Source organism: Triticum dicoccoides, chromosome 7B (genome assembly GCF_002162155.2).
Source record: "Triticum dicoccoides isolate Atlit2015 ecotype Zavitan chromosome 7B, WEW_v2.0, whole genome shotgun sequence".
NCBI classification, from domain to species: domain Eukaryota; kingdom Viridiplantae; phylum Streptophyta; class Magnoliopsida; order Poales; family Poaceae; genus Triticum; species Triticum dicoccoides.
In genome coordinates, this window is record NC_041393.1 from 499,482,530 (window position 1) to 499,502,767 (window position 20,238).

The window sequence follows — 20,238 nt, forward strand, 5'->3', positions numbered from 1 at the left end:
ACACCATCTATTACCTTTTGGAGAGTGGTGTCTCCTAGATTGGTTAGGTGTCACTTGGGAGCCTCCGTCAAGATTGTGGAGTTGAACCAATGTAACGCCCCGAGTCCGATGCGCCAGGCGTCTGCCAGTTATTCGCCGCCGTTGCCATGTCATTTGCTTGCGTGTTGCATTTTATCATGTCATCATGTGCATTTCATTTTGCATACGTGTTCGTTTCATGCATCCGAGCCTTTTTCCGGTTGTCCGTTTTGCAATCCGGCACTCCTATGCCCTCCGGCGTTCCCCTTTTCGTCTCTCGTTGTGAGCGGGTGTTGAACTTTCTCGGAATGGACCGAGGCTTGTCAAGTGGCCTTGGTATAGCGCCGGTAGACCGCCTGTCAAGTTTCGCGCCATTTGGAGGTCGTTTGGTACTCCAACGGTTAACCGGGTAACCGCAAAGGCCTCTTTTGTGTGCAGCCCAACACCCCTTCGAAAGTGGCCCAAAACCTAGATAACTCCCCTCCATGCTCTCGGTCGTTCGATCACGATCGTGTGGGCGAAAACCGCTCCTCATTTGGACTCTCCTAGCTCCCTCTACCTATATAAACACCCCTTCCCCGAAATTCACGGATCAATTCCACCCCTAACCCTAATTTTTCCCCTCCGCGCCGTGCCGGACATGTCCAACCCCGGCCAGACGAATCGCGCCGCCGCCCGCAGCCAACCACATCACGCCACCTGTCCCCGCCGCCGTCCCACGCCGCCAGGCCCGTCGGGGCCCGGATCTGACCCGCCGTGGGCCGAATCGGGCCCGAGCCGCCGCCGTCGCAGCCCGGGGCGCCCGTGCCCCCGCGCCCGAGCTGCCCGCTCACCTCCGCCCTCCAGCGCCGCCGCCTCCGCGCCAGATCCCGCGCCAGCGCCCACCGCATCGCCGCCGACGACCCTCAGGCCAGACGCCGCCGCCCTTTCTCCCTTCTCCTCCTTCTCCCTCTCACCCCCGCCGGCCCTTTCTCTCCCGCAGGAACCCTCCATGGGCGCAGCCCCTCGAGCTCGCCTGTGTCGCCTCCGTCGCCGGGAATGGGGAGGTGGCCACCGGATCCGGCCTCCGGCGCCGTTCCCGGCCCCCTCCGTCATCCTCCGCTCGCTGGAGCACCGGCGCGCCGCCGCCTCTCGTCCCGATTGGATCGGGAGGCGTCCGCGACTCCGTCAACCCCCTGCGTGGGCCACGCCTCCAAGGCCCAGCAGCGCGCCAGCCCAGCCAGTTCCAGCCGGAGGCCCAGCCCAGTTCGGCCTGCCCCGGCCTGCCTCTCCTTCCTCTCTGGGCCGAAGCCCGTGGTGAGATACCCCTATTCCCCGCCCAGGCGACATATAGTTATATCACGCTCATATGTTTTTTTTTCCAGAAAAATGACTAAGTCCCGAATCTGTGTAATTTTCATGCCATGTTCGTCATGCTGTATCTCTGCATCCGTAGCTTCGTTTTGGGCGTGTAATATGTCAAATTGTTCGCCTCGACGAGTACATCATTTCAGTACATTGCATCATATTCATTTGAGGTCATCTAGATGCCTGCATCATTGTTGTAAGAGTGCTTCATAATGTTTTCTGTTGTCTGTTATCAGAACGAGCTCTTTTGTCATTTTTGCCATGATTGATGTGTGCATCCTATGAGGTTGATGTCTATATGTGTTTTGAACTATGCCATGTCTTCTTTACAGAGGTGCTTACCATGTATTTTTATGATCAATGTGGTGACTAGCACAAGCATGCAAACTAGGCATCGTGATGTTGCTGATTTTAGTCCCTGTTCTGCTGTTATTTTGATGCCATGTAAACATGTTGCTACAGAGAGATCCATGCATATTTTGAGATACTTCAGTAAGGGTGTTTTGAACATGTGGTTATTGTCTATCCATTCATGCCCTTCGTTGCAATTATGGAGTACTCTAGCATGTCATTTTCGTGCTCTACTTTTGCTTCAAAATGTTTCCTGGCAGATTATTTACGTGTTATTCAATTTGGCCAAGGTTGCTATAGTTGATCCTTACATGCTATGGATTTGTTCTTGACTTTGTTTGTTTCACAAACATGTCTTCTTGATGATGCTATGCTTATCTTGTCATGCAATGACTTGTGGTGAGTGATTCAAGCTTGTGAAGTAGTGTACATGATGTTGCTGTTTTGCTAGGCTGAATCTGTTATTTCGTGATGCTATATAAACATGTTGCTACTAATCATTCTATGCATAATCTGGAGATGTTCTATAAACATGTTTTGATCTACATATCATGCTCTATCCATACATGCCCCTGGTAGCATTTATAGCTTGCTGTACCTTGTTCATATCTTGCTCCAAAGTTGCTTGATAATGTTGCCGTCAGCCTGTTAACATTAAGTTCCGTTGTTTCCATGTGTTTTCCTAGTGATCCATGCACCCTATGACCTTGCTATTGCCATGCTTAGCTTCACAAACATGCCTTCTTACTGTTGGGTGCCTTGCCATGCCATGTATTGCTCTGTAGTGAGTTGCACAAGCTCATCTACATGCCTTCATAATTAGGTTTCTGCCATGTTTGAATCTGTATAATAACTTGCTATGTTTACGTGGGTGCCATCATATTTTCTGATCCTTTTTGGCTTATGGCCAGTAAGGGACTTTTGATCTATGCTATTAGTAGATTCATTCCATGCCTTTGTTTGCCATGATAAGTTCCTGTAACATGTTGTTTGATAGCTCTAAACATTGCATCGTGATGTTATTTTCTGCAAAGTCTGAAATTGTTATAACTTGCAATCTTACCATGTGTGTTTGAGCATGTTCTAGTGATTTCTGGAGATAGCTCAGTGTTCATGTTTTGTTATGCTTTACCTGTAAATCATGCCCATGCCTTTTGTTATTGTGTTGGGGTGCTGTAGCATATTGTTTTGATGCCCGCAATATGCCTAGTTGCTGTTTTGGACAGATTATTGCTATAACTTGTATAGTGTGTGTGTGTTGAACCGTTGCTCCGTTTTGGGTGTGCTCTATATGAAACTTGCTTAGAATTGCATGTAGTTTCATATTATCATGTTGCATCCTTGTTTTGAGGTGTTTGCTTGATGTTTGGGTGCATTTTGCATCAATGCCATGCTTAACTTGTTTTGCTCATATCTTCTAGGCCGTAGCTCCGAACTAAATGAACTTTATATGTAATTTGACTAGAATCTCATGTAGATCATCCTTGTGCATCTTAACTTGCTGTTTAACAACTTGAACATAAGGTTTATTCAGATCTGGACCAATTTCGAAATATGCATATGAGGACTTATCGGAATTGTTATATGTTGATCCCGGCCTCATTTAAACTTGCCTTGATGTGTTGCTCTTGGTTGCATCATCTCTTGCCATGAGTAGCTTCATGTAGCTTTGTCATGCATCATGCTTGTTTGTGCATCATGCCTTGTTCATGTGTGGTGTGTTTACCATGTTGTGTGCTTCTTTTCGATAGTTCCTGTTTCGTTGCGATCGTGAGGATTCGTTCGTCTATGCTTGGTTCAGCTTCATCCGTTCGTCTTCTTCATGGACTCGTTCTTCTTCCTTGCGGGATTTCAGGCAAGATGACCGCTACCCTGGATCTCACTACTATCATTGCTATGCTAGTTGCTTCGTTCTATCGCTATGCTGCGCTACCTATTACCTGTTTATCAAGCCATCCCAAATTGCCATGAACCTCTAACCTTTGACACCTTTCCAATGCAAACCATTGATTGGCTACGTTACCGCTTTGCTCAGCCCTCTTATAGCGTTGCTAGTTGCAGGTGAAGTTGAAGATTTCTCCATGGTGGACAGGATTTTGGTTGGGATATCACAATATCTCTTATATTATTAATGCATCTATATTTTTGGTAAAGGGTGGAAGGCTCGGCCTTTTGCCTGGTGTTTTGTTCCACTCTTACCGCCCTAGTTTCCGTCATACCGGTGTTATGTTCCCGGATTTTGCGTTCCTTACGCGGTCGGGTGATTTATGGGACCCCCTTGACAGTTCACTTTGAATAAAACTCCTCCAGCAAGGCCCAACATTAACTTTTACCATTTGCCTCACCACCACCTACTTTTCCCTTGGGAGTCGCTCTCTCGAGGGTCATCTTTATTATAGCCCCCCGGGCCAGTGCTTGTCTAAGTGTTGGTCCGAACCAGAGCCACTTGCAGCGCCACCTCGGGGAAACTCGAGGGCTGGTTTTAGTTGTACGTAGTGTTCATCCGGTGTTGCCCTAAGAACGAGATATGTGCAGCTCCTATCGGGATTGTCGGCGCATCGGGCGGTCTTGCTGGTCTTGTTTTACCATTGTCGAAATGTCTTGTAAACCGGGATTCCGAGTCTGATCGGGTCTTCCTGGGAGAAGGTCTATTCCTTCGTTGATCGCGAGGGCTTGTCATGGGCTAAGTTGGGACACCCCTGCAGGGTATAATCTTTCGAAAGCCGTGCCTGCGGTTATAGGCAGATGGGAATTTGTTAATGTCCGGTTGTAGATAACTTGACACCAGATCCGAATTAAAACGCATCAACCGTGTGTGTAGCCGTGATGGTCTCTTCTCGGCGGAGTCCGGGAAGTGAACACGGTTTCTGGGTTATGTTTGGTGTAAGTAGGAGTTCAGGATCACTTCTTGATCATTACTAGTTGACGACCGTTCCTTTTTCTCTCCTCTCGCTCTTATTTGCGTATGTTAGCCACCATATATGCTTAGTCGCTGCTGCAGCCTCACCACTTTACCCCTTCCTTTCCTATTAAGCTTTGCTAGTCTTGATACCCATGGTAATGGGATTGTTGAGTCCTCGTGGCTCACAGATTACTACAACACCAGTTGCAGGTACAGGTTTTGCGATGATCATGACGCGAGAGCGATGCTTGTGAGCGTTGAGTTCTTCTTCTGCTTCTTCGATCAGGGGATAGGTTCCAGGTCGGCAGCCTGGGCTAGCAGGGTGGATGTCGTTTGAGTTTCTGTTTGTGATTCATCCGTAGTCGGATGATGCTCTTGTGTATTGTGATGTTGTATTCATGTGGCATTGGATGCCTTATGTATGTATCCCCATCTATTATGTAATGTTGATGTAATGATATCCACCTTGCAAAAGCGTTTCAATATGTGGGTCTATCCCTGGTGGGACCTTCGAGTTCCTTTTGGATAGGGTCGCATATTGGGCGTGACAACCAAGGAGTTTGTAAGGGCAAGGAGATCGCCTACTTCGTGAAGATCTACCCAAGTGAGGCAAGTCCTTCGTGGGCAATGGCCATGATGGGATAGACAAGGTTGCTTCTTCGTGGACCCTTCGTGGGTGGAACCCTCCGTGGACTTGCGCAACCGTTACCCTTCATGGGTTGAAGTTTCCATCAACGTGGATGTACGATAGCACCACCTACCAGAACCACGCCAAAAATCTCATTGTCAACATTGCGTTTGCTCCCTCCAAACTCCTCCCATTTACTTTCTTGCAAGTTGCATGCTTTACTTTCCACTGCTCATATACTCTCTGCATGCTTTTTTGAATTGTATTGTGATTGCTTGACTTGTGCTAAGTTGCTAAAGTTTGCCAAGAATTAAAATTGGGAAAAGGCTAGGTTTTTATTTGGTCAAGTAGTCTAATCACCCCCCCCCTATAGACATACTTTAGATCCTACAAGTGATATCAGAGCTTTGGTCTCCATTTTCCTTGATTTCCATAGCTTTGGCGATCATAGCCTTGGTTTCAAAACCTAGGAGAGTATGGCGTCTAGCGAGGGAAATTACCACCATAGAGGTCCTTACTTTGTTGGTACTAATTTTGCTAATTGGAAACATAAGATGAAAATGCATATTCTTGGACATAACGCCATCGTTTGGGCTATTGTTTGTATTGGTTTGCAAGGTGAATTCTTCGATGGGAGAGAACCAAATCGTGAAGCTACTGCGGAAGAATTGAAGATGTTGCAATACAATGCTCAAGCTTGTGATATCCTCTTCAACGGATTGTGTCCCAAAGAATTCAACAAAATCAGCCGTCTTGAGAATGCAAAGGAAATTTGGGATACTTTGATTGATATGCACAAAGGTACCGAATTCGTTAAGTAATCCAAGTTGGATGTGCTTCAAAGTCAACTTGACAAGTTCAAAATGAAGGATGGTGAAGGTGTCGCTGAAATGTACTCTAGGCTTGCTCTCATCACAAATGAGATTGCCGGCTTAGGAAGTGAAGAGATGACTGACAAATTCATCATCAAAAAGATCTTGAGTGCCTTGGATGGAAAATGATACCGTGTGCACTTTGATCCAAATGATGCCAAACTACAAAGATCTCAAGCCAACCGAAGTCACTGAAAGAATTGTTGCTCATGAGATGTCACTCAAGGATAAAGAAGAGCTTCACAACAAGTCTAGTGGTGTTTACAAAGCCTCATGTGATGCTCCTACATCATTAAGTGAGAAACAAGCCTTCAATGAAGAGTTGAGCCTAATGGTGAAGAACTTCAACAAATTCTACAAGAGTAGAAGCAAGGAAAGAAGTTCCAAGTCAAGGTCCTACAAGTCGTGAGCGAAATTGCTACAATTGTGGAAGACCTGGACACTACTCCAATGAGTGTATGACTCCCTACAAAAGAAGAGAAGACTCAGCTAAAAGGAGAGGCAAAAGGGAAGAATCACCTCCAAGTGAGACAAGGAGTAGAGATGATCGCTATGAACGAAGAACCTCTCGAAGAAGCAAGGATTCGGAAAGGAAGGACAAGTCATCAAGGAGCTACACAAAACAAAGACATCAAGATCATGTTGGTAAATGGGTATCCGGCTCCGACTCCGACAACCACTCCGAGAGAAGTTATCACTCTGACTCCGAATATACTCAAGATGAAGGTGTTCCCAGTCTAGCACTTGTGTCAACCAACTCCTATGACATATTTGATTCACCAAATGAAGGAATTGGAAGATGCTTCATGGCTAAAGGCCCCAAGGTACACCCCGAGTATGTTGATTTCAATAGTGATGAAGATGACTTGCTAGGTGATGATGATTTACTTGTTGACAACTCTAGTGATGAATACTATGATGGAAATGCTATTAATCATGCTAATCAAGATGAAATGAATGACAATGATAAGAAGGAGATTGAGCGTTTAACTAAAGAACTAAACACTCTTAAGTTAGCTCATGAAACTACTTTAGAAGATCATCGAGAACTTTTAAAAACTCATGAGAAGCTACGATTCGAGAAGCTTAATCTTGAGCAAGAACATGGGTTCTTAAAGGCCATCAATGATGATCATCGGAAGAAAAGTTCTTACATTGCCAAGCGTTTACTCTTGTCTACTTACATGACATAAGTAAAATCTAGCAACAAGGGCAAGAAAGATTCTTCTTCTAGTAGTACAATAATCATGTTAAATCCAATATTGTTGCTTCTAGTAGTTCTCTTGATTCCACTAATGATTCTCTTAGCCAAGTTACACTTGAGCAAGAAAATAGCTTACTGAAGGGAATTATAGAGAAAGGTGTTTACAAGAGTCTTGCCGGAAGTAAATAATTCGAGGACATTGTACGCAAGTAAGGAAGGCACCGAAAGAATCAAGGTGTTGGTTTTGAATGAAAGTTCAATTCCAATGGAGTTGAGTGGGAAGAAGATCAATACCCCAAGACGAAGTTTGTTCCTCAACATGAGAAGTGTGATCCTACTTCCTTCAAGGAGACACAAGCTCAAGATGATCTTCCACCACAAGACCACAAGCTAAAAGGCAAGGACAAGCTTCAAGAGGAGATTGATGCATTTGAAGATGCTCCAAAGGCCTTGATCATGTGGGTTCCCAAGACTACATCGAGTTCTACTTCATAAAGTACATCTACAACCCCAAGGATTCCTATCAAGATGATGTGGATTCTGAAGAAGAAGAACTAGAGAATTCTTGAGGGTGACCCTGCCAACATTATTCACTCATATTCATTTTGGCAAGGACAAGTGCAAAAAACTTCCACATCTTGCACTAGTTCAAGGAATCACAAACCCTCTTGTTGGTAAGACAAGGGACAAGGCAACCTAATGCTTTCATGGACATCATCATGTGTGAGCTTCACTCTATGTCTATGGATATCCTTGTTTGTTCCTTGTGGGACTAACCCATGTAGGTACTGAAAGTGCAACTCACTCCAATGGATTGCTCCAAATGATCTACATCAACAATGAGCATCCACCTCTTCAATATCTACATGAAGTCATTGTCTGTGTCAAAACCGGCGGATCGCGGGTAGGGGTCCCAATCTGTGCATCTCAGGCTGATGGTAACAGGAAGCAAGGGACACAATGTTTACCCAGGTTCGGGCACTCCCGATGGAGGTAAAACCCTACTTCCTGCTTGATTAATATTGATGATATGAGTAGTACAGGAGTAGATCTACCACGAGATCGTAGAGGCTAAACCCTAGAATCTAGCCTATGATGATTATGATTGTAATTGTGATCGGCCTTCTAAGGACCATCCTCTCCGGTTTATATAGACACCGGAGAGGGCTAGGGTTTACATGGAGTTGGTTACAAGGATGGAAAAACAATATCCGGATCGCCAAGCTTGTCTTCCACGCAAAGGAGAGTCCCATCTGGACATGGGACGGAGTCTTGAGTCTCGTATCTTCACGCTCCAATAGTCCGGATGATGTATATAGTCCGGTAGTCCGGATACCCCCTAATCCAGGACTCCCTCAGTCATCATCGACAAAACCCAAGGTTAGTTTATCCCTCTTAGGGGGGATATCACATCTAGGGGGAGTTTTGTTGGGGAACGTTGCATAAAATAAATTTTTCCTACGTTCACCAAGATCAATCTATGAGTTCATCTAGCAACGAGAGAGGGGAGTGCATCTACATACCCTTGTAGATCGCGAGCGGAAGCGTTCAAGAGAATGAGGTTGAGGGAGTCGTACTCATCGTGATCCAAATCACCGGAGATCCTAGCGCCGAACGGATGGCACCTCCGCGTTCAACACACGTACGGTCAGCGTGACGTCTCCTCCTTCTTGATCTAGCAAGGGGGAAGGAGAGGTTGATGAAGATCCAGCAGCACGACGGCTTGGTGGTGGATGCAGTAGGGATCTCGGCAGGGCTTCGCCAAGCGTCTGCGGGAGGGAGAGGTGTAGCAAGGGGGAAGGGAGGCGCCAAGCGCAAGGGTGCAGCTGCCCTCCCTCCCCCCTCTATATATAGGGTCCCCAAGGGGGAACCGGCCCTAGGAGATGGGATCTCCTAGGGGGGGCGGCGGCCAAGGGGGGTGCCTTGCCCCTCAAGGGAACTGGAGGCGCCCCCTCCCCTAGGGTTCCCAACCCTAGGCGCAGGAGGGCCCAAGGGGGGTGCGCACCAGCCGACCAGTGGCTGGTTCCCCTCCCACTTCAGCCCATGGGGCCCTCCGGGATAGGTGGCCCCACCCGGTGGACCCCCGGGACCCTTTCGGTGGTCCCGGTACAATACCGGCGACCCCCGAAACTTTCCCAATGGCCGAAACTCGACTTCCCATATATAATTCTTTACCTCCGGACCATTCCGGAACTCCTCGTGACGTCCGGGATCTCATCCGGGACTCCGAACAACTTTTGGTTTGCTGCATACTTATATCTATACAACCCTAGCGTCACCGAACCTTAAGTGTGTAGACCCTACGGGTCCGGGAGACACGTAGACATGACCGATACTGCTCTCCGGCCAATAACCAACAGCGGGATCTGGATACCCATGTTGGCTCCCACATGCTCCTCGATGATCTCATTGGATGAACCACGATATTGAGGATTCAAGCAACCCCGTATACAATTCCCTTTGTCAATCGGTATGTTACTTGCCCGAGATTCGATCGTCAGTATCCCAATACCTCATTCAATCTCGTTACCGGCAAGTCACTTTACTTGTACCGCAATGCATGATCCCGTGACCAAACACTTGGTCACTTTGAGCTCGTTATGATGATCCATTACCGAGTGGGCCCAGAGATACCTCTCCGTCAAACGGAGTGACAAATCCCAGTCTCGATCCGTGTCAACCCAACAGACACTTTCGGAGATACCCGTAGTATACCTTTATAGTTACCCAGTTACGTGTGACGTTTGGTACACCCAAAGCACTCCTACGGTGTCCGGGAGTTACACGATCTCATGGTATAAGGAAAAGATACTTGACATTGGAAAATCTCTAGCAAACGAACTACACGATCTTGTGCTATGCTTAGGATTGGGTCTTGTCCATCACATCATTCTCCTAATGATGTGATCCTGTTATCAATGACATCCAATGTCCATAGTCAGGAAACCATGACTATCTGTTGATCAACGAGCTAGTCAACTAGAGGCTCACTAGGGACATGTTGTGGTCTATGTATTCACACGTGTATTACGATTTCCGGATAATACAATTATAGCATGAATAAAAGACAATTATCATGAACAAGGAAATATAATAATAATCCTTTTATTATTGCCTCTAGGGCATATTTCTAATAGTCTCCCACTTGCACTAGAGTCAGTAATCTAGTTATATTGTGATGAATCGAACACCCATAGAGTTCTGGTGTTGATCATGTTTTTCTCGCGGAAGAGGTTTAGTCAACGGATCTGCAACATTCAGATCCGTATGTACTTTGCAAATATCTATGTCTCCATCTTGAACATTTTCACGGATGGAGTTGAAACGATGCTTGGTGTGCCTGGTCTTCTTGTGAAACCTGGGCTCCTTGGCAAGGGCAATAGCTCTAGTGTTGTCACAGAAGAGAGTGATCGGCCCCGACGCATTGGGTATGACTCCTAGGTCGGTGATGAACTCCTTCATCCATATTGCTTCATGCGCTGCCTCCGAGGCTGCCATGTACTCCGCTTCACATGTAGATCCCGCCACGACGCTCTGCTTGCAACTGCACCAGCTTACTGCTCCACGATTCAACATATACACGTATCCGGTTTGTGACTTAGAGTCATCCAGATCTGTGTCGAAGCTAGCATCAACGTAACCCTTTACGACGAGCTCTTCGTCACCTCCATAAATGAGAAACATGTCCTTTGTCCTTTTCAGGTACTTCAGGATATTCTTGACCGCTGTCCAGTGTTCCTTGCCGAGATTACTTTGGTACCTTCCTACCAAACTTATGACAAGGTTTACATTAGGTCTGGTACACATCATGGCATACATAATAGATCCTATGGCTGAGGCATAGGGGATGACACTCATCTCTTCTTTATCTTCTGCGGTGGTCGGGCATTGAGCCAAGCTCAATCTCACACCTTGCAATACAGGCAAGAACCCTTTCTTGGACTAATCCATATTGAACTTCTTCAATATCTTATCAAGGTATGTGCTTTGTGAAAGACCTATGAGGCGTCTCGATCTATCCCTATAGATCTTGATGCCTAATATGTAAGCAGCTTCTCCAAGGTCCTTCATTGAAAAACAATTATTCAAGTAGGCCTTAATGTTGTCCAATAGTTATATATCATTTCCCATCAAAAGTATGTCATCTACATATAATATGAGAAATGCTACAGAGCTCCCACTCACTTTCTTGTAAACGCAGGCTTCTCCATAAGTCTGCATAAACCCAAACGCTTTGATCATCTCATCAAAGCGAATGTTCCAACTCCGAGATGCTTGCACCAGCCCATAAATGGACCGCTGGAGCTTGCACACCTTGTTAGCATTCTTAGGATCGACAAAACCTTCCGGCTGCATCATATACAGTTCTTCCTTAAGATGTCCATTAAGGAATGCCGTTTTGACGTCCATCTGCCATATCTCATAATCATAGTACACGGCAATTGCTAACATGATTCAGACGGACTTTAGCTTCGCTACGGGAGAGAATGTCTCATCGTAGTCAACCCCTTGAACTTGTCGCTAACCCTTAGCGACAAGTCGAGCTTTATAGATGGTAACATTACCATCAGCGTCCGTCTTCTTCTTAAAGATCCATTTGTTTTCTATCGCTCGCCGATCATCGGGCAAGTCTGTCGAAGTCCATACTTCGTTTTCATACATGGATCCTATCTCGGATTGCATGGCTTCAAGCCATTTGTTGGAATCTGGGCCCGCCATCGCTTCTTCATAGTTCGAAGGTTCACCGTTGTCTAACAGCATGATTTCCAGGACAGGGTTGCATACCACTCTGGTGTGGAACGTGTCCTTGTGGACCTACGAAGTTCAGTAGCAACTTGATCCGAAGTACCTTGATCATCATCATTAATTTCCTCTCCAGTCGGTGTAGGCACCACAGGAACATTTTCCTGAGCTGCACTACTTTCCGGTTCAAGAGGTAGTACTTCATCGAGTTCTACTTTCCTCCCACTTACTCCTTTCGAGAGAAACTCTTTTTCCAGAAAGGATCCGTTCTTGGCAACAAAGATCTTGCCCTCGGATCTTAAGTAGAAGGTATACCCAATGGTTTCCTTAGGGTATCCTATGAAGACGCATTTTTCCGACTTGGATTCGAGCTTTTCAGGTTGAAGTTTCTTAACATAAGCATCGCATCCCCAAACTTTTAGAAACGACAGCTTAGGTTTCTTCCCAAACCATAATTCATACGGTGTCGTCTCAACGGATTTAGATGGAGCCCTATTTAAAGTGAATGTAGCTGTCTCTAGAGCGTATCCCCAAAATGATAGCGGTAAATCGGTAAGAGACATCATAGATCGCACCATATCCAATAGAGTGCGATTACGATGTTCGGACACACCGTTACGCTGAGGTGTTCCAGGCGGCGTGAGTTGTGAAACGATTCCACATTTCCTTAAGTGCATACCAAATTCGTGACTTAAATATTCTCCTCCACGATCTGATCGTAAGAACTTTATCTTTCGGTCACGTTGATTCTCTACCTCATTCTGAAATTCCTTGAACTTTTCAAAGGTTTCAGACTTGTGTTTCATCAAGTAGACATACCCATATCTACTCAAGTCATCAGTGAGAGTGAGAACATAACGATATCCTCCGCGAGCCTCAACGCTCATTGGACCGCACACATCGGTATGTATGATTTCCAATAAGTTGGTTGCTCGCTCCATTGTTCCGGAGAACGGAGTCTTGGTCATTTTGCCCATGAGGCATGGTTCGCATGTGTCAAATGATTCATAATCGAGAGACTCTATAAGTCCATCAGCATGGAGCTTCTTCATGCGCTTGACACCAATGTGACCAAGGCGGTAGTGCCACAAGTATGTGGGACTATCATTATCAACTTTACATCTTTTGGTATTCACACTATGAATATGTGTAACATTATGTTCGAGATTCATTAAGAATAAACCATTGACCATCGGGGCATGACCATAAAACATATCTCTCATATAAATAGAACAACCATTATTCTCGGATTTAAATGAGTAGCCATCTCGTATTAAACGAGATACAGATACAATGTTCATGCTCAAACTTGGCACTAAATAACAATTATTGAGGTTTAAAACTAATCCCATAGGTAAATGCAGAGTTAGCGTGCCGATGGCGATCACATCGACCTTGGAACCATTCCCGACGCGCATCGTCACCTCGTCCTTCGCCAGTCTCCGCTTATTCCGAAGCTCCTGCTTTGAGTTACAAATATGAGCAACGACACCGGTATCAAATACCCAGGAGCTACTACGAGCACTGGTAAGGTACACATCAATTACATGTATATCACATATACCTTTAGTGTTGCCAGCCTTCTTGTCCGCTAAGTATTTGGGGCAGTTCCGCTTCCAGTGACCCTTCCCTTTGCAATCAAAGCACTCAGTTTCAGGCTTGGGTCCATTCTTTGACTTCTTCCCGGCAACTGGCTTACCGGGCGCGGCAACATCCTTGTCGTCCCTCTTGAAGTTCTTCTTACCCTTGCCTTTCTTGAACTTGGTGGTTTTATTGACCATCAACACTTGATGTTCCTTTTTGATTTCTACCTCTGCTGACTTCAACATTGAAAATACTTCAGGAATAGTTTTCACCATCCCCTGCATATTGTAGTTCATCACAAAGCTCTTGTAGCTCGGTGGGAGCGACTGAAGGATTCTGTCAATGACCGCCTCGTCCGGGAGGTTAATGTCCAGCTGGGACAGGCGGCTGTGTAACCCAGACATTTTGAGTATGTGCTCACTGATAGAACTATTTTCCTCCATCTTACAACTATAGAACTTGTCGGAGACTTCATATCTCTCGACCCGGGCGTGAGCTTGGAAAACCATTTTCAGCTCCTCGAACATCTCATATGCTCCGTGTTGGTCCAAACGCTTTTGGAACCCCGGTTCTAAGCTGTAAAGCATGCCGCACGGAACGAGGGAGTAATCATCAGCATGTGTCTGCCAAACGTTCAAATAGTCTTGCAGTGCTGGGAGAGCAGGTGGGTCACCTAACGGTGCTTCAAGGACATATGCTTTCTTGGCAGCTATGAGGATGATCCTCAGGTTCCGGACCCAATCCGTATAGTTGCTGCCATCATCTTTCAGCTTGGTTTTCTCTAGGAACGCGTTGAATTTCATGTTGACATGAGCGTTGGCCATTTGATCTACAAGACATTTTTTGCAAAGATTTTAGACTAAGTTCATGATAATTAAGTTCATCTAATAAAATTATTTAATGAACTCCCACTCAGATTAGACATCCCTCTAGTCATCTAAGTGATACATGATCCGAGTCGACTAGGCCGTGTCCTATCATCACGTGAGACGGACTAGTTATCATCGGTGAACATCTCCAGGTTGATCATATCTTCCATACGACTCATGTTCGACCTTTCGGTCTCTGTGTTCCGAGGCCATGTCTGTACATGCTAGGCTCGTCAAGTTAACCTAAGTGTTTTGCATGTGTAAATCTGTCTTACACCCGTTGTATGTGAACGTTAGAATCTATCACACCCGATCATCACGTGGTGCTTCGAAACAACAAACTGTCGCAACGGCGCACAGTTAGGGGGAACACTTTCTTGAAATTATTATGAGGGATCATCTTATTTACTACCGTCGTTCTAAGTAAACAAGATGCAAAAACATGAGAAACATCACATGCAATCAAATAGTAGTGACATGATATGGCCAATATCATATAGCTCCTTTGATCTCCAACTTCGGGGCTCCATGATCATCTTCGTCACCGGCATGACACCATGATCTCCATCATCATGATCTCCATCATCGTGTCTCCATGAAGTTGCTCGCCACCTATTACTTCTACTACTACAGCTAACAGTTTAGCAATAAAGTAAAGTAATTACATGGTATTAAATTATTGACACGCAGGTCATACAATAATTAAGACAACTCCTATGGCTCGTGTCGGTTGTCATACTCATCGACATGCAAGTCGTGATTCCTATTACAAGAATATGATCTCATACATCACAATATATCATTCATCATTCATCACAACTTTTGGCCATATCACATCACAAAGCAATTGCTGCAAAAACAAGTTAGATGTCCTCTAATTGTTGTTGCATCTTTTACGTGGCTGCAATAGGGTTCTAGCAAGAACGTTTTCTTACCTAAGAAAAAGCCACAACGTGATTTGTCAACTTCTATTTACCCTTCATAAGGACCCTTTTCATCGAATCCGCTCCAACTAAAGTGGGAGAGACAGACACCCGCTAGCCACCTTATGCAACTAGTGCATGTCAGTCGGTGGAACCTGTCTCACGTAAGCGTACGTGTAAGGTCGGTCCGGGCCGCTTCATCCCACAATACCGCTGAAGCAAAATAAGACTAGTAGTGGCAAGAAAGTTGACAACTTCTACGCCCACAACAGATTTGTGTTCTACTCGTGCAAAGAGAACTATGCATAGACCTAGCTCATGATGCCACTGTTGGGGAACGTCGTATAAAATAAAAAATTTCCTACGTTCACCAAGATCAATCTATGAGTTCATCTAGCAATGAGAGAGGGGAGTGCATCTACACAACCTTGTAGATCGCGAGCGGAAGCGTTCAAGAGAACGAGGTTGAGGGAGTCGTACTCGTCGTGATCCAAATCACCGGAGATCCTAGCGCCGAACGGACAGCACCTCCACGTTCAACACACGTACGGTCAGCATGACGTCTCCTCCTTCTTGACCCAGCAAGGGGGAAGGAGAGGTTAATGAAGATCCAGCAGCACGACGACGTGGTGGTGGATGCAGCAGGGATCCCGGCAGGGCTTCGCCAAGCGTCTACGGGAGGGAGAGGTGTAGTAAGGGGGAAGGGAGGCGCCAAGTGCAAGGGTGTGGCTGCCCTCCCTCCCCCCTCTATATATAGGGTCCCCAGGGGGGCGCCGGCCCTAGGAGATGGGATCTCCTGGGGGGCGGCGGCCAAGGGGAGTGCCTTGCCCCCCAAGGCAAGTCGAGGCGCCCCCTCCCCTAGGGTTCCCAACCCTAGGCGCAGGGGGCCTAAGGGGGGGGGGCGCACCAGCCCACCAGTGGCTAGTTCCCCTCCCATTTCAGCCCATGGGGCCCTCCGGGATAGGTGGCCCCACCTGGTGGACCCCCGGGACCCTTCCGGTGGTCCCGATACAATACCGGTGACCCCCGAAACTTTCCCGATGGCCGAAACTCGACTTCCCATATATAATTCTTTACCTCCGGACCATTCCGGAACTCCTCGTGACGTCTGGAATCTCATCCGGGACTCCGAACAACTTTCGGTTTGCTGCATACTTATATCTCTACAACCCTAGCATCACCGAACCTTAAGTGTGTAGACCCTACGGGTTCGGGAGACACGTAGACATGACCGAGACGGCTCTCCGGCCAATAACCAACAGCGGGATCTGGATACCCATGTTGGCTCCCACATGCTCCTCGGTGATCTCATCGGATGAACCACGATGTCGAGGATTCAAGCAACCCCGTATACAATTCCCTTTGTCAATCGGTATGTTACTTGCCCGAGATTCGATTGTCAGTATCCCAATACCTCGTTCAATCTCGTTACCGGCAAGTCACTTTACTCGTACTGCAATGCATGATCCGTGACCAGACACTTGGTCACTTTGAGCTCGTTATGATGATGCATTACCGAGTGGGCCCAGAGATACCTTTCCGTCAAACGGAGTGACAAATCCCAGTCTCGATCCGTGTCAACCCAACAGACACTTTCGGAGATACCCGTAGTATTACCTTTATAGTCACCCAGTTACGTTGTGACGTTTGGTACACCCAAATCACTCCTACGGTGTCCGGGAGTTACACGATCTCATGGTCTAAGGAAAAGATACTTGACATTGGAAAAGCTCTAGCAAACGAACTACACGATCTTGTGCTATGCTTAGGATTGGGTCTTGTCCATCACATCATTCTCCTAATGATGTGATCCCGTTATCAATGACATCCAATGTCCATAGTCAGGAAACCATGACTATCTGTTGATCAACGAGCTAGTCAACTAGAAGCTCACTAGGGACATGTTGTGGTCTATGTATTCACACGTGTATTATGATTTCCGGATAATAAAATTATAGCATGAATAAAAGACAATTATCATGAACAAGGAAATATAATAATAATACTTTTATTATTGCCTCTAGGGCATATTTCCAACAAGTTTTACTCTTAGAATTGAGCTAAAGCAACTCTAATGGTGTGAACACAACATTGCTTTATGTAAAAGTGGTAACCCCACTTGCGCTTAAACGATGAGTATGACCTATGATCAAATGTCCTCATTTGACTCCTATGTCAATATACTCATATATAGATGACCTAGTCATCGCCAATTGCTTGATAGATGCTAGAGTGTTTATGCATGCTTTGCCACATATTTCATTTGCCATTTTATTTTGTGAGCATGTTGATTTCATACTTTTCTCATTCAACGACATCCATTTGTTGCTTTGATTGTTTGGATCTTTTTCTTTTGCCAAATGGATGGACAAGAATGCCTAAGAACTTCCTCTAGCTATCTATGTTTTTCTCGTCTCAAACTCTATTCATGCTACATCACAAAGTTTGAACAAGTCAAATTCGAACCCTCTGGGTGAGGAGCACTCAAAGTCACCGTTTCATCATAGACTTAAACTTCCAAAACCTCTCTGTGCATTTCGATCTGGCGGATTCATCCATTTCGGTCATACTGAGTTCACTGAGTTGATCTAGTTTTTAATCTTGGTGCAACCGGTTAGAACTTTTCGGTCACACCGAGTTGCAGTAACCGCTTGTGATTCTGCATCTCGGTGCCACCGAGTTGTCCCACTCGGTCACACCGACAGTGTCAGGTTATATATACCGACGGGTCAAAATTTGGAAATTCTTCCAAAACCTCTTCGCCCGCGCGTATCTTGCTCTGTCGCCTCGGGTCTTCGGATCGTCCTCTCATCGCAAGTGACCTCCCGCCGCTGGTTTCCACCGCCGTCAACGGAAATCTTCACCTCCGTTGTTGCCGTAGCGAGCTCATCACCAAGTTAGGGTATGAGTTCGACACTTTGTGCATTATTTTAACTTCGATTCTTAGCACAAAGACAATGCCATGTTTCTTTCCAAGTATGAGATCAGTCTATCCACAGAAAACATCCTTTAGATTAGTTTTGATTCAAAAATTTATGGTTAGGTTTCCGCTGAACTCATCTTGGGCCGACCGAATTGTAGAAATCGGTCTCACCGATTTGGCTTAGGCCATTGCACATGTGATTTTCGGTCTGACCGAAAATTGCAAATCAGTTTGACCGAGTTCGGGACTTTGTGAAACCCTAGCAAACTCAGAGTCACCGAACTGTGTCTCGGTCTGACTGATTCCACTAGTTTAGACTCCAAAGTTGCTTCGGTGTCACCGAGTTTTACAAATCGGTAGCTCTGAAATGCTTCCTGTGGAATACTAAAACTAAGTTTTTGACTCATTATTTTTGCAAAAATTCTGCACTTTGTGATGCTCATCTACTCTATCTCATCTAGAACTATTCACAGGGCCAGCTCTCAGATTGTGTTGCAGTATGTCTGACCAGAGTGACAGCCAGATCAGGTCAGAGGAGCGGATGGACTTGAGTGAGGGCACTAGTCCCTCTGGCAGCTATGATGTGGGTAGTAGGAGCTCACCAAGCAACCTGCCTAAGGCAACAACTAGGCCGAGAAAGAAGAAAACTGCAGATTCAGAGGATGAAGACTTTGAAGTTGAGGAAGTGACTTCAAAGAAGAAAGTGCTTAAGAAAGAGTATGTTGCTGCTGCTTCCACAAAGCCAGGTCAGAACAAGAAGGCTCCAGCCAAGAGAGTACCAATGTCAAAGGCTAGAGCATCAACACAAGAGATAATGGAATTTAGTCTTGAGGCTAGAGAAGATGGAGATGGCAAGAAGAGAAAAGAAAGGGTCAGGAAAACAGTTGCAAGAGTGCTTGGAAATCCATCTATGAGGAGAGATTTTGCAGGAGAGGAGGAAGAAGAGGATGTTGCACCTCCTCCCAAGTCACAAAAGCTGATGGGGGATGCCATCAAGTCTGGGGTTGCTCCTTCAAAGCCCAAGACTGTCCCCAGAGCTCCAGCTCAAACCTCCAAGACCGCACCCAAGAGAAGCACCAGGAACATTCCTGCTGCAGAGAAGAACAAGGCCCAAGTGCCTGAGGTTGAAGAAGAAGATGATGAAACCCAAGTGCTCAGGAAACTCAAGCCAAAGATAGCAGATGTGACGCCCCGATAATTAAGCTACAGTAACCATCTACTAATGATGCCATGTCACCTCGATTACTGTTGCTAATCTCGCGTTAGTTCGAAACCGATTCAAATTCAAATCCAAAATCACGCAAACAATAAAAGTTTTCAAATATTAAAACTAAAATGTTCAGAGTGAACGAAATATTGCATAGGTAATTATGGTGGAGAAACCACACCTTTATAAAATAATTAAATACTATATGGTGAATAAAATAATAGCAAAAACTATTTTCTAAATACTTTTAAATATTAAATAATTATGAAACTATTTTAATTTGGGTAGCAAGTTAGTGTGGCAGTGGCATATTTGGTAACATCAAATTAGGTGCCATTTTGGTACTTTGCTAAAACAAAAATAAAAGGAAACTAAAAGAAAACAGAAAAGAAAGTAAATAAAAAGTAAAAACAAAACAAAAGAAAAGAGAGCCCTTTCCTCTTTTTCTTTTCTTTCTTTCTCGCTGGGCCTCGGCCCAGCTGGCCACTGGGCTAGCCAGGCCGGCCCAGCCGGCGCCCCAACCCCCCTCCGTATCCCCATCAGGGGGAAACCCTAACTCCCCCGACCACACACCCCCCACTCCCCACGACTCTCCCCTCCCCCTCCCGGTCCGATCTGGATCGGGGGCTCGATCGCCGCCGCCAAGACGCCGCCCAGAGTGCCCCCC

At 45.9% G+C, this 20,238-nt stretch overlaps 1 pseudogene; it reads left to right on the forward strand.

The window, feature by feature from the left end:
• The first annotated feature begins 19,178 nt into the window (after nucleotides 1-19,178).
• LOC119335418 overlaps nucleotides 19,179-20,238 on the forward strand; it is a 120,152-nt pseudogene continuing 119,092 nt past the window's right edge.